General features: G+C 36.3%; 1 long non-coding RNA gene across 10 annotated transcripts in view; it reads right to left on the reverse strand.

The window, feature by feature from the left end:
* The window catches only part of LOC125397736 (uncharacterized), a 184796-nt gene that overhangs the window by 52948 nt on the left and 119729 nt on the right, over positions 1 to 12119 (reverse strand). For all 10 annotated transcript variants that reach the window (XR_015736315.1, XR_015736310.1, XR_015736311.1 and 7 more), the window contains one exon: positions 1100 to 1182. This is a non-coding gene — a long non-coding RNA (uncharacterized LOC125397736). The remainder of the gene's footprint in view (positions 1 to 1099; positions 1183 to 12119) is intronic.

Raw genomic sequence — 12119 nt, forward strand, 5'->3', positions numbered from 1 at the left:
GGTCAGCTGGACTGGGACTGAACGAGCATTTGCTCAAACCGGATTCTCTGAATGTGGCTGACATGGGGGCTGACTGAGCCCCCGAGGTCCAAATGAAGACTGAGAAGCCATTGACAATGGCACTGGGTCTTATTTCGTCTGCATGGACTGGCTTTTTGGGATCCTGGCCTGTTTGGATGCTCACCTTCCTGGACACGGAGGGAGGGGGGAGGAACTTGGATTCCCCACAGGACAGGAAATTCTGACTGCTCTTGGGAATGGTGAGGGAGGAAGAGAGGGAGTGGGGGGAGCGGGAGGGTATTGGGAGGAGGGGAGGAAGTGGAAAGAGTGTTTTCGGATACTTGAATAAACAAAACAAAACAAAACAAAAAGAGGAAGATGGCATGGAAGAGGCTTCTCATGAAGTTGGTTAGCCATCTGGGCAAGAAACTGTCCTTGGCTGGACTGCTTGATGAACTGGACATGCAGGATCCACAGAGAAATGACTGCTGGACTTGCCTAAAGGGGAGATGGTCCTTTAGTGCTCCTGCTACATAAAATAGTCTGTCAGATGCTCTGACAGACACAGAAGAAAGTGACTGACAAACTAACAATACAGGTGGAACTATCTTTGAAATATCCTGCTTCACGGAAAAGTCTGATGGATACTATGGGTTGAGTTGCTTCTACTATGTGTCACTTGACAATTATTCTGACCCTGAGTACTTGCCCTCTTAATATATTTCATAAGAAAGGAAACACAAGACAATAAAATTTACACAGGATCATAATGCTCAATATTTCAGTCTCAACCCCTTTAGGGGACAAACACTCTTTTACTAGGGTCACTGAAGATCACTGGGAAACACAGATATTGACATTATAATCACTGTAGTATCCAAATACAGTTATGCAGTGACAACACAAATAGTTTAATGACTGGGGGTCACCAAAACATCAGAAACTATTTTAAAGTGTTGCTGCATTAGGAAGATGGAGAACAACTGACACGGGGTTTACAATAGCTACAGGATGATTTGTAAGAAATATAATTGAAAATGATTTGTGATTTCAAAGAACAACTCAAAGTAATTTTACCACATTAATTTACATGACTTACCTCACTGAAGTGACAGTTAAAAACAGGTGTTGAGTGTTGCATGATAGATGTGAAGTGAAGACTACAAATCTAAACACTCACCCCTGAAATAAAGATATAAGCAATATTAAAAAAACAAAATACCTTATATTTAATATATATACAGTAATATATATATATATATGAAAAAATAAAACTGGAAACCATAATTCAAAGAAATAGTGCACTACAAGGTTAAATAAAAAGCCCAATAAAGCACTATGAGACAATATATATATATATATATGTATATATATATATATATATGCAATATCAACTAGTGAAAAATAGATCAGGTATTTGAGAGTGTTAATTTACAATTAAAAGGATATGGATTAAAAAAGGAAGGGAGAAATATAATAAAATCTTAATCTCAAATTAAAGAGAGAGAATATTGTGTTAAAATGTTCTTTCTTTGGGAGTGTGAACCAGTGTCTTACACCGTTCAGTCTCAAATAATACAGGGAACAGGGTTAGAAGTAAACAGACTGATTTGCTGCACCGTGGTAACAATAGGCCCCTGACAACAGAACCTGACTTGGAAAGTAGAATCACGACAGTAGTAGAAAGGTGATGAGGTAGAATGTCATTGTTCTAGTCCTCTGCTCCCTGAGAGATGTCCATTGTATACCAAGAAAGAGGGTGTCAGCACAAGCCCCCATCTCTAAATCAGGAACTATGCCTAATTGATAATCAAAGCACATGAAATAGTTAGATTTCTCCATTGAAGTATCCCTGCACATACAAACCCCTTAAAAGGGTAGTGCCCTCAAGTAGATAATCCCACAAAAAAAATACTCAATGGCATTTTTAGAGGTTATTTGTCTCACAGTGTTTTTGGGGGGCTTTTTATTTAACCTTGTAGTGCACTACAATCAATGCTATTCACAACATACAGAGTGAATCCCACATCAACTCCACTTTTCTGTTTAAATAAAAATGTTTTAGCTTTAACATAATAAATTACATATATCAAGTAAGAATTGCAGTTACAATATTCATATCTATTTTCTCTTTTATCATAACTAAGGAAAACAATGACTATAACTATTAATTCTTCAACTCCATCAAAGACTCCAAGTGGATATAATATTACCCAACAGGATGTACATTGTAAGCAACTTCACAAACTCTAGAATAGATAGAGAGCTCTTACTTCCTGGACACCCAAATTTCTTTTGTACCATTAAAGCATCCATATTCAGCCTACAGGCCCATAGTATCCAGCAGACTCTTCTACAAAACAGGCAATTTCAAATACATTTTTTCCTATATTGACAGTTTATCAGTCACTTTCTTCTTTGTCCTGCAGAATGTCTAGCAAACTCTCATGAAACAGGAACGCTGAAGGAAGGTCTCACCTTTAAGTAATTTTATCAGTCATTTCTCTGTAGGTCCTGCATTTCCAGTTCATCAAGCAATCCATGCAAGAGCCAATTCTTGCCCAAATGGCTAGTAAACTCCACAAGGAGCCTCTTTGATGTCTGTCTTCCTCTTGAATTAATTGTTGCTGCCAAGAGTAATATGAAAGTTCCCTGTTTGCTGTTATTATCATTAATGAGTAAAGAAACTGCCTTGGCCTGCTGATAGGAAAGAACTTAGGTAGGCAAGGAAAACTGGACTGAATGCTGGGAAAAGGAAGTCAGAGAGAGAGAGAGAGAGAGAGAGAGAGAGAGAGAGAGAAATGTCATGGAACAGCAGCCAAAGTCCGACATGCAGAATCTTTGCTGGTAAGCCACTGCCACAAGGCAATATACAAATGAATATAAATGGGTTAAATTAATATAAGAGTTAGCCAATAAGAAACTAGAGCTAATGGGTCAAGAAGTGTTTAAATTAATACAGGTTCTGTGTGGTTATTTTTGTTCTTGTTGGCCAGGAGAAACAAGTGGCCTCTTCCCTGCAACACAGGAGCAAATGAGTCTCATTGTCATGAAAAGCCCTACCTTCTTTCAACATTTAAATTCCATATTCTACATTCTTTGAAACTGTCTAACTGAAATACATCTCTATATATCTAGAAAACTTGACTAACATGACTACAAACTTGACTATTACAATTATTGTCTATAACCTGAATTTCATAATTATATTTTATATTTTAAATGAGCTGCACAAACATAACATCTTAATAAGAGCAGAAATATATTTATACACAGTATAACAAAATTGACCTTAAATTTATATCAATAAGCCAAAACATACCAATGCAAATCTCTATAGCATATCTCCCTTTAAATGTATAAACAATATCTGGGAATATAGCATAGTTCTCTTCAGACTGCTTTCTGTTGGGTGAAATATTTTTTACAGGTGTTCACAGTGACCTTTCAGAGGATCTTGTTACATCAAACCATATTAGTATGGAAAATTTCCACATCTTCTCGTTCTTTGTTGAAACAAAAGAAGAAACTATTTTTTTCAAAAACATATCCTTAGACTCAAATTTTGAAGTTAAGATATCATTAAAGTATATATGTTGATTACTTAAATCCATTACAAAAAAAATTCAAAGAAAACTGAATAATATACATAGTCCTGACTCTCTGTGTATAGTCCATCTATACATGGATTATTTATTCTTACTGTATTGCTTTTTAATATTTATTTATTATTATTCCTTTAATCTCTGACTGTCTGTACTCTGTCTATTTAAAGATTTCTTTTGCCTTTTTGAACACATTTATTTTTATAACTCTTTATAATCTTTTTCTTCTTTCTTCATGTTTACATAAATTAATTTCTCCAACAATGTGACCCGTTAGAGGTCTTTTTTTTTCTAAATATATCTTTACTGTGTACCTATAATTATTTTCTGACCAGAAGTGCTTATTAAAATGCTAACCCCTTCTTATGAACTTAAGTGGTGACATTGCTAGGGGAAACACAGCACTGCATATTTGCCCCACCCAGTCCAACATAGTGGAAGAGGTCTGTTCACTGCCTCTGATCTGTGCACACCACCACTGTTCCAAATATGCTACAAGTCTATGTCACAGCATTAAGCAGGTTGTAGCACTCTGCTCACAAGTCCCATTTAAATGTTTCATAGCCTGACCTCTTCAGAGTTCATATGAAGCACGGCCCAGAAACCTACCATTTCAAAACAGAGCAGCTTTTCATCTGCTATTGCTGAATCAGGAAAACCTCTCTCAAAGGGTCTGCAGCACTCAGCTAGCAAAATGCTAGCTACCAAGAAGCCATGCTTAACTCTGTTCCTTGGTGTCTAAAATTACTTTTTAAGCTTTCCCAGGTATAACAATGATACAGTCAAACAAGTTGGCATACCAATTTGTGGTAAGGTTCCAACTGTTTGTTTCTCGGCTGCCCAGCCCAGAATAATCACACAGAAACTATATTATTTAAATCACTGTATGACCTATTAGCTCTAGCTTCTTATTGGCTAACTCATACATCCGAATTTAACCCATGTCCATTAATATATGCATTGTCACATGGTCATGGCTTACCAGAAAAGTTTCAGTGTGTCTATCTCTGGTAGGATATCCATGACTTCTCTCTAACTCAGCCTCCTTTCTCCCAGCATCCAGTTCAGTTTTCCCCACCTAGCTCTGTTGTACCCTATCAAGTCAAGCCAATTTCTTTATTAATCAATGGTATTCACAGCATGCAAATGGGAATCCTACATCAATTGTGTTTTTATGACATTATGCTTGCATGAACATTTGTGTCTTTGCATCTATGTGCTTTTTCTGCTTCCCTTTGGCATTTTTTCTTATATTTGTTTCTATTGTACTTAATGATGTTCTTATTCTTAATTATTATGATATTACTATTATTGCTATTTTACTATTGTTACCATAACTACTATTATTACATTTTTGTGTATATTCCAATGAAAGAAAGAGGGAAGGAAGGAATGGAGAAAGAAAGAAAGAACAAAAGAGAGTAGCTTTAGGCGGGTGGGTGTGTGGGGAATATCTTAAAGGAGTTGGAGGTCAGGAAACCATAGTCATTATATATTGTATAGAATAAAAACTATCTTCAATGAAAATACCACATGTAAATAAGACATAGTGTCAGCAAATGCTTCAGCTATGAGCTCTCAGAGTTTCAGGTTGCCATATGTAACTAAAGAAAATTATTCACACAGTAGGTCCATGCAGGTAGTATAAGGAGCAGCAGGTCTCCTGTCTTGGTTAGATACTGAAGGCAGAGATTAATCCCATTCATTGCAGATAAAGCCAAAATCCAAAGCTAAATGAGAAGATGTATGTTAAAGTGGACGCTGCAGGTTAGGAAGTGGGAATGTATTTCCTGCACCAGAAAAAAAGAACAGGTGACTCTGTCAGGATGTACTTGCCTATGCTGGATTTCAAAAGGCTCTGTCTCCTAACAGGTTTAAGGAGCAATCCTCCTTCATTGACCAGTAGAGTATAGTCAGGTCCTGGCTAGAACCAGGAACCAGCTGAGAGCTGGACTCCAGCCAGGAGCCTGACTGACAAAAACCCTCTGTGAAGGGACTGATATTATCTCCGTTTGCCTCGGATTGGCTAAGTGTGTGATATCATCTAGAGAATGGATTTGGGCCAATCACAAGACGAATCTCAAAGCTACCAATGAAAATCAAGGGCCTGCTGTAGCTATGGAGATTTCATCTGAGGTGCTGTTTCGTGTATCTCTCCCCCTCCCTGTTGTTACCACAGAAACAGGGAAACTGAAACTAGAAAGACAGATAAAATGTGATTTAACATGAAATTTGGTCCAATTGATAACAGAGGAAAATAATCAGAAGTACTTGGAGTGTGAGCATGTACCTGACTCCTTGGGAATAGATACTAGATTTCTATTTTTTTTTAAAAAAAACTGGATTTCTGCATTACCTTTTCTGAAAGTGACTCTGGGCAGCTGCGTGCAGCATTTTGCTGAATATTTGCTATCTGGCTATGTTGATTTTCATAACTGCTATGAATGTACACATGAGCCATCACATGGAATTAGAACTATTAGTGTAACCTACAAAATGATGATTAGATTAAGGGAAGAAATGGTGAGTTCTACCCCTGGTGAAGCAATGCGCCCTATGAGCATGGAAGGTCTTGAAGCATCATAATGGTCAAGAAATAATTTAACAAGTCTTACGAAAAAAAAATCTTTCAAAATAACTCTTCATATATGTGTGTGTATATGTGAGTGTGTGTGTCTAGGTGTTTGTGTGTTCACATGCCGTTATGAACTGAGGAATGAGCACAAGTGTGCCTAAAAAAACCATAGAGAAACAAACTCAACTCTTTTCTCTGTTGCCTTTCTTTCTTTAGAATGTTTTATTCAATATAAATATGCAAATATTATGTGTTTCTAAACCCATCATCGAAAACATAAACTAAAATCCTCTCCTCCCTCTAATCACACTAAGTTGTCCTAACTTGAAGAACTCTTTTTCCTTTATGTGTGTATGTGTTTGTGTATGTATCTGTGAGTGCTTGTGCTTATGTGTGTGCATTTGTGTATGCAAGTGTGTGACTGCTTTCTTATTTTTATTTGTTTGATAATTTAATTACAACATATGTTTCTTCCCATCTTCAAACCCTCCCATATACCACTTCACACTTTCCTTTCAATTCATAACCTCTTTTACACTAACTGCTTCTGCATGCATATATGAACACACATATATATTATTAAATACAAACTGATCAGTACGTCTAATGCTACCTGCATGTATGTTTTCAAAACCAAATTTTTGGTAGGAGACAAAAATAATTGGTGTGCTCTTTCCTGTGAAATGCCACATCTTTCATTTCCAGCTTTATCAATTGCCTATAGTTGTTTGTGTTCAGTTGAGAACTAGTGGACTTTTCTTTGTCCTGTTTATTACATTCATTGCTGTCACCCTTATTCATCTCATTTTCATATAGTCATATTGTGGAGTGTTTATGGATGGATCTTATGATCTTACTGGGACATACAATATCATAGCATGCTCCCTGATCATCCGGCTCCTCAAAATTTTTCTGCCCACTTCACTCCAGTGTACCATTAGTATGGATGCGTTTTATAGATGCAACTGTTATGATTGTGCATCCTTCTGAAGAAGAAAGATGATCTCAAGTCCTAAATGACTGTGATGGCTATGAATGACATCATGAACAGCATGGCACAATAACCTTAAGTGTGCAGAACTAACATCCATATCTGGTTGATATATAATGCCCCTCTATTTTGCTTATGACCTGATCAACAACAGGGAGAAGATGTTTTCTATTAGAAATCTAGTTAATTACTCAGTGGAGATGAAGTTATAGCTAAGGGAAGAGAATTGACATCCACAAATTACTAATGCACCAATTATTTCTTCCATTTGTCACTATAGCATACTGTGTCATAGAGAGGAAACACTAACTCTTATACAGTGAATTTCTTCATTTTACACGAATGTACTCTACCTATGTTAAATTTACAGTGAGTTTATGTACTGTACTGCTACAGTATTTGAAAGGTTGATTTTCTTGAATATCACAGTGGCTCTGTTTTCTTCTCTGGCCTTAGTGCTAAATAATACCTGACATCCATGAGACCTGAATGTTGGTAGTGTTACTAACTATGCAAATAATCCCGACTCATAATATTTCTATTCACAGAACAAAACAAAACATTGATTAGTCTTGAGGCATAATTTGCACTGACCAGGGATAGATTTGATTGTATTCATTTGTATTATTTTATGCTAGATGTCTTCTGTAAAATCATAACATACAGACCACAGTTTTCCCACCCGCTACCATTACCACCCCATCAAACACCTCCCTTCTAGCTTCCACCAAATACCCCTCCTCTATCTGTTTTCAGAAAAGGGAAGGCCTCCCATGAGAGTCAACGAAGCATGGCATAACAAGTTGAGGCAGGACCAAGGATAGAGGTTTGGCAAGGCAAACAATCTTGAGGATAGAGTTCCCCCAAACCAGCTCAAGCACCAAGGAGAAGTCCTGATAACACATAAAAATGAAGCTATACAACTGTCACAAGCATAAAGAGAGCCTAGGTCAGTTCCATGTGGGTGCCATAGACATCAACCCAGAGTTCATGAACTACCATGAGCTCAAGTGAATCCTCATAATCCCCTACCTACATCCCCCACCACCTCCAGGTTATTCAGGAGATCTCCTCCATTTTCCCTTCCCAGGAAAAACCCATGTATCTCTCTTTGGTCCTTTGTTATTTAGCCTCTCTGAGTCTGTGAATTGTAGCCTGGTTATCCTTTACTTTACACAGAAGCTGGAAAAAATTTAGATGCCACTTAACCAAAGAATGGATAAAGAAAATTTGGTACATTGACACAATTGAGTATTGCTCAGATGTAAAACCAATGACATCATGAAACTTGTAGGTAAATAAATATAACAAAAAAGAAATCATCTTCTGTGAAGTAATCCAGACCCAGAAGACAAACACAGTATATAACCACTCATAAGTGGATGTAGGCTCTAGTCAGAATTTAAATCCAAACAAAATTTTTTGAAAAATATTCTCTCCCTTCAATTGTTTTCATTAGGAACATGAACACACCATAAATGTGCCTTCATATATCACACTTGAGCTTCCTCTGATTATCCTGACCTCCTGGAGTGTGCAATCACGTTTTATACACAATTTTTGTAGGATGGTATAAATACTTTTAACTTCCAAGAACTTACTAATTTTACAAAGATGTGAACCCACAAAATACTCAGCAAAACTACTAAATTGCTATAATAACCTCAGATCTCTTGGTAAGTTCCATGTATTCCTGAAGTCAGTAGTGAACACTTTACTATCTCAGTCAACTTGAAATCAGTCATTTTTTCCTCATACCTAGCTTTCTCAGTAGTTTTTTCCCCATTTATTCTGTCCTTCAGTCTTTAATGTCCATAGGGACTTCTCCAGTGATGAACCATTATTTCAGTTATGGCTCACATGAGATAGTCATCAAAGACTGATTGGCCTTCTAACTGCATCAGTTTATGTACTCTATATACAAAGAGGCTTATGTGACCATGATGCTCAAATTCTCTGTACCCACAACTTACAAAATTATTGTTTTTTTTCTGTTTTGTCCCATATTCTTTGAAAGCACATAGCAGGCTGTCTGCTTCCTAAAACTTTTCTGTCATTCTAGCAATTTTGGTATTGACTTGTCTTTAATGATTATTTTCTAAGACAGCTAAATACAATAAAGGTTAATGTCTGCTTTCCAACTCATGGATTTTCTATTTACCTTTATTTGCTTTTTCTATGTCACTCCCTTCCTATTGCTATAAGACATCAATGACTATACACAGAGAGTCTGCATTATGTATATTGTTGTGTTTTCTTTGCATGTTTTGGCCTGTGAAGGACCTAAGCAAACAAAATATATACTTTAAAGGTAGCTTGTCTTCAAAATTTTGATCTAAGGATATATTTCTTTGGAAAAGGAGTTTTTTCTTTTGTTTCCAGAGAAGATGAAAACTTGTGGAATCTTCCAGGCTAATGTAATTTGATGAACAAGGCCCCCTGAAAGGTTGACATGGACAACCCCAAATATTACTTTGCTCAACAAAAAACATGGAGCAGATCAGAGAGAATAATACCTAAATTATCAAATATTGTTGATAAATATATGCTTACATATAAATAGGGATATGATATAGAGATTTGCATTGATATGGATCTTGGTTTATTGAAAGAAATTGAGAGAAGAAAAAATTTCAAAGTCAAGGTATTTTCAAAGTATCTATTTTGGATTAATTCAGCAGCATTTATAAACAAATATCATTTGGCAGCTGTTGCTCCTTCCTCAGCATTCAAACAATTCAAAGAGAACATAATAACATACAGTATCCAGACCCTCTGTGCAATCTTCATCTTTATGTGGCTTTATTTTAACCTATTTTCTTTAATTTTTGGCTTTTTGAGACAGGGTTTCTCTGTGTATTTTTGGCTGTCCTGGAACTCACGCTATAAACCAGGCTGTCAATGAAATTACAGAGGTCTGCCTGCCTCTGTCTTCCAAGTGTTGGGATTAAAGGTGAGTGTAATAACACCCAACTACTCTCTTTTTTCTTTTATATTTTAAGGACTTTAACCTTTTACCTTCTATCTCCCATGCCTTCATATATTTTTAAATACACTCTAAACTGTTTAGAAGTTTTCTTCATCTGAATCTGTCTTTATTGTATATCTCTCTTTTTCTGAACACATGAGCCTTTAATTTGCTAAGTCATATGACTAGGATTAAAACCATGACTTTGACAGCTGTATCCAGTCCATTCTTTAGCTTTCTGAGATTCCAGCCTCATGACAGAGATACCAGACAAAGCCATGTTTATTGCCAAAACTTTATGGTGTTTCAAGATCCGTGACACCACCAAAAAACATGTGGTAAGCTTTTCATGGCAGGATCTTTTAAAAGAGCTGCAAGGTTTTACAGCTAATGCTGTGTCAGGAAGCTTCTCTTAAATGAGAGTGTTTGCCTCTAACAAGCGAAGCCCAACTGAGAAAATGCTGCTATCAATAAGCTGTGCTGAACACTATCATTTTCTGTCTAGAATTACTTTCCAAGCTCTCTCAGGCTTTATGGAGATGCAGTTGTCCATGTTGGCACCATTCTGTTGTCTGAGTTATCTGTTCCAACAAGGTCCCACAGCTGTTTAGTCCTTTTTCAGCAAGGCATTCACATCTTGCTTCCTCTGTGACTGGGTAAAGACTGCGGACTTAGCTTTCCTCTTCCCAAAATTCTCCTGAGTTTATTTCTTGCCTGTTTGTCCCACCTACACTTCCTGCTTGCTACTGGCCAATCAGAATTTATTAAAATAAAATTGACCCGGTATAGACAAATGTCCCACAGCAGAACCTAGCACATATGATACACCATTAAAGACCTAATCAATAACACTCCCAATCAGCAGAAAGTATTATAGAGAAATGAGCACATATTCCCAAATACTGTTTATAAATATTTGTTTATATTTAAAGGGGATATAATATAGAGATTTTCAATGTTATGGATCTTGGTTTATTGGTAGAAATTTAAGGTCAATTTTATTTTATTTATATATATTTCTGATCTTGAGTAAGATGTTTGTGCAATTCATTAAAAATGTAATGCATAATTAAGAACTATATTAAATAGAGAGCCAGCTATAATAGTCAAGCTTATAATCATGTTAGATTTTGTAGATGTACAGAGATGTATTTCAGATGGAGAGGGATTCTTCAAATCTTTCAGAGATCTTCAGAATATGGCATTTAATGTGTTTTAATAATTAGGATATTTTATAACAGTGAGACACATCTGATTTTGGTAGGAATAAGATACTTCAAAAGGATGATGGACATCAAAAAGGCTCCTTATAGAGTTTGCTAGCCATCTGGGCAAGAAACTGCTCTTGCCTGGACTTCTTGAAGGCATGCTATGAGAACTGGACAAGCAGAAACCATAGAAAAATTACTGTTTAACTTACCTAAAGGTAAGATGATCTTTTAGACAAGATAAAAGAGTTTACAAGACATTCTTCGGGGCACAGAAAAAAAGTTGCTGGCAAACTGCCATTTTAGGCAGAACTGTCATGAAATGTCCTTTATAATGGAAAAGTTTGCTGGATACCATGGGCCTTAAGGCTGAAAATGGATGCCTCAAATGTACAGAAAAGCTTTGGGTAATTGTTCAGGTAGTGAGATGTCTCTGTCAATTCTAGATTTTTGGAAGTTTCTTACAATGCACTTCCTGATTACTTAGGTAATATTATAACCTTCTGGAGTCTTTGATGAAGTTCAGGAATAGATACATAGTTATAGTTTTTCATAGTTATGATAAATGATAAAGTAGATATACATATTATAACTATAATTATTTAAACAGAGAAGGGGAGTTGAATTGGGAATCCCTTCTTTATGCTGTGAATATCACTAGTTAATAAAGGACTGTTTTAAGCTTATAGCAGAGAAGAGCATAGTCAGAGAGAAGTCATGTAGCCCCACTGGACACAGACACTAGGACATTTCCCAAAATGCCACAGACTTG

This window comes from Myodes glareolus, chromosome 24, assembly GCF_982192425.1.
Source record: "Myodes glareolus chromosome 24, mMyoGla1.1, whole genome shotgun sequence".
Taxonomy (NCBI): domain Eukaryota; kingdom Metazoa; phylum Chordata; class Mammalia; order Rodentia; family Cricetidae; genus Myodes; species Myodes glareolus.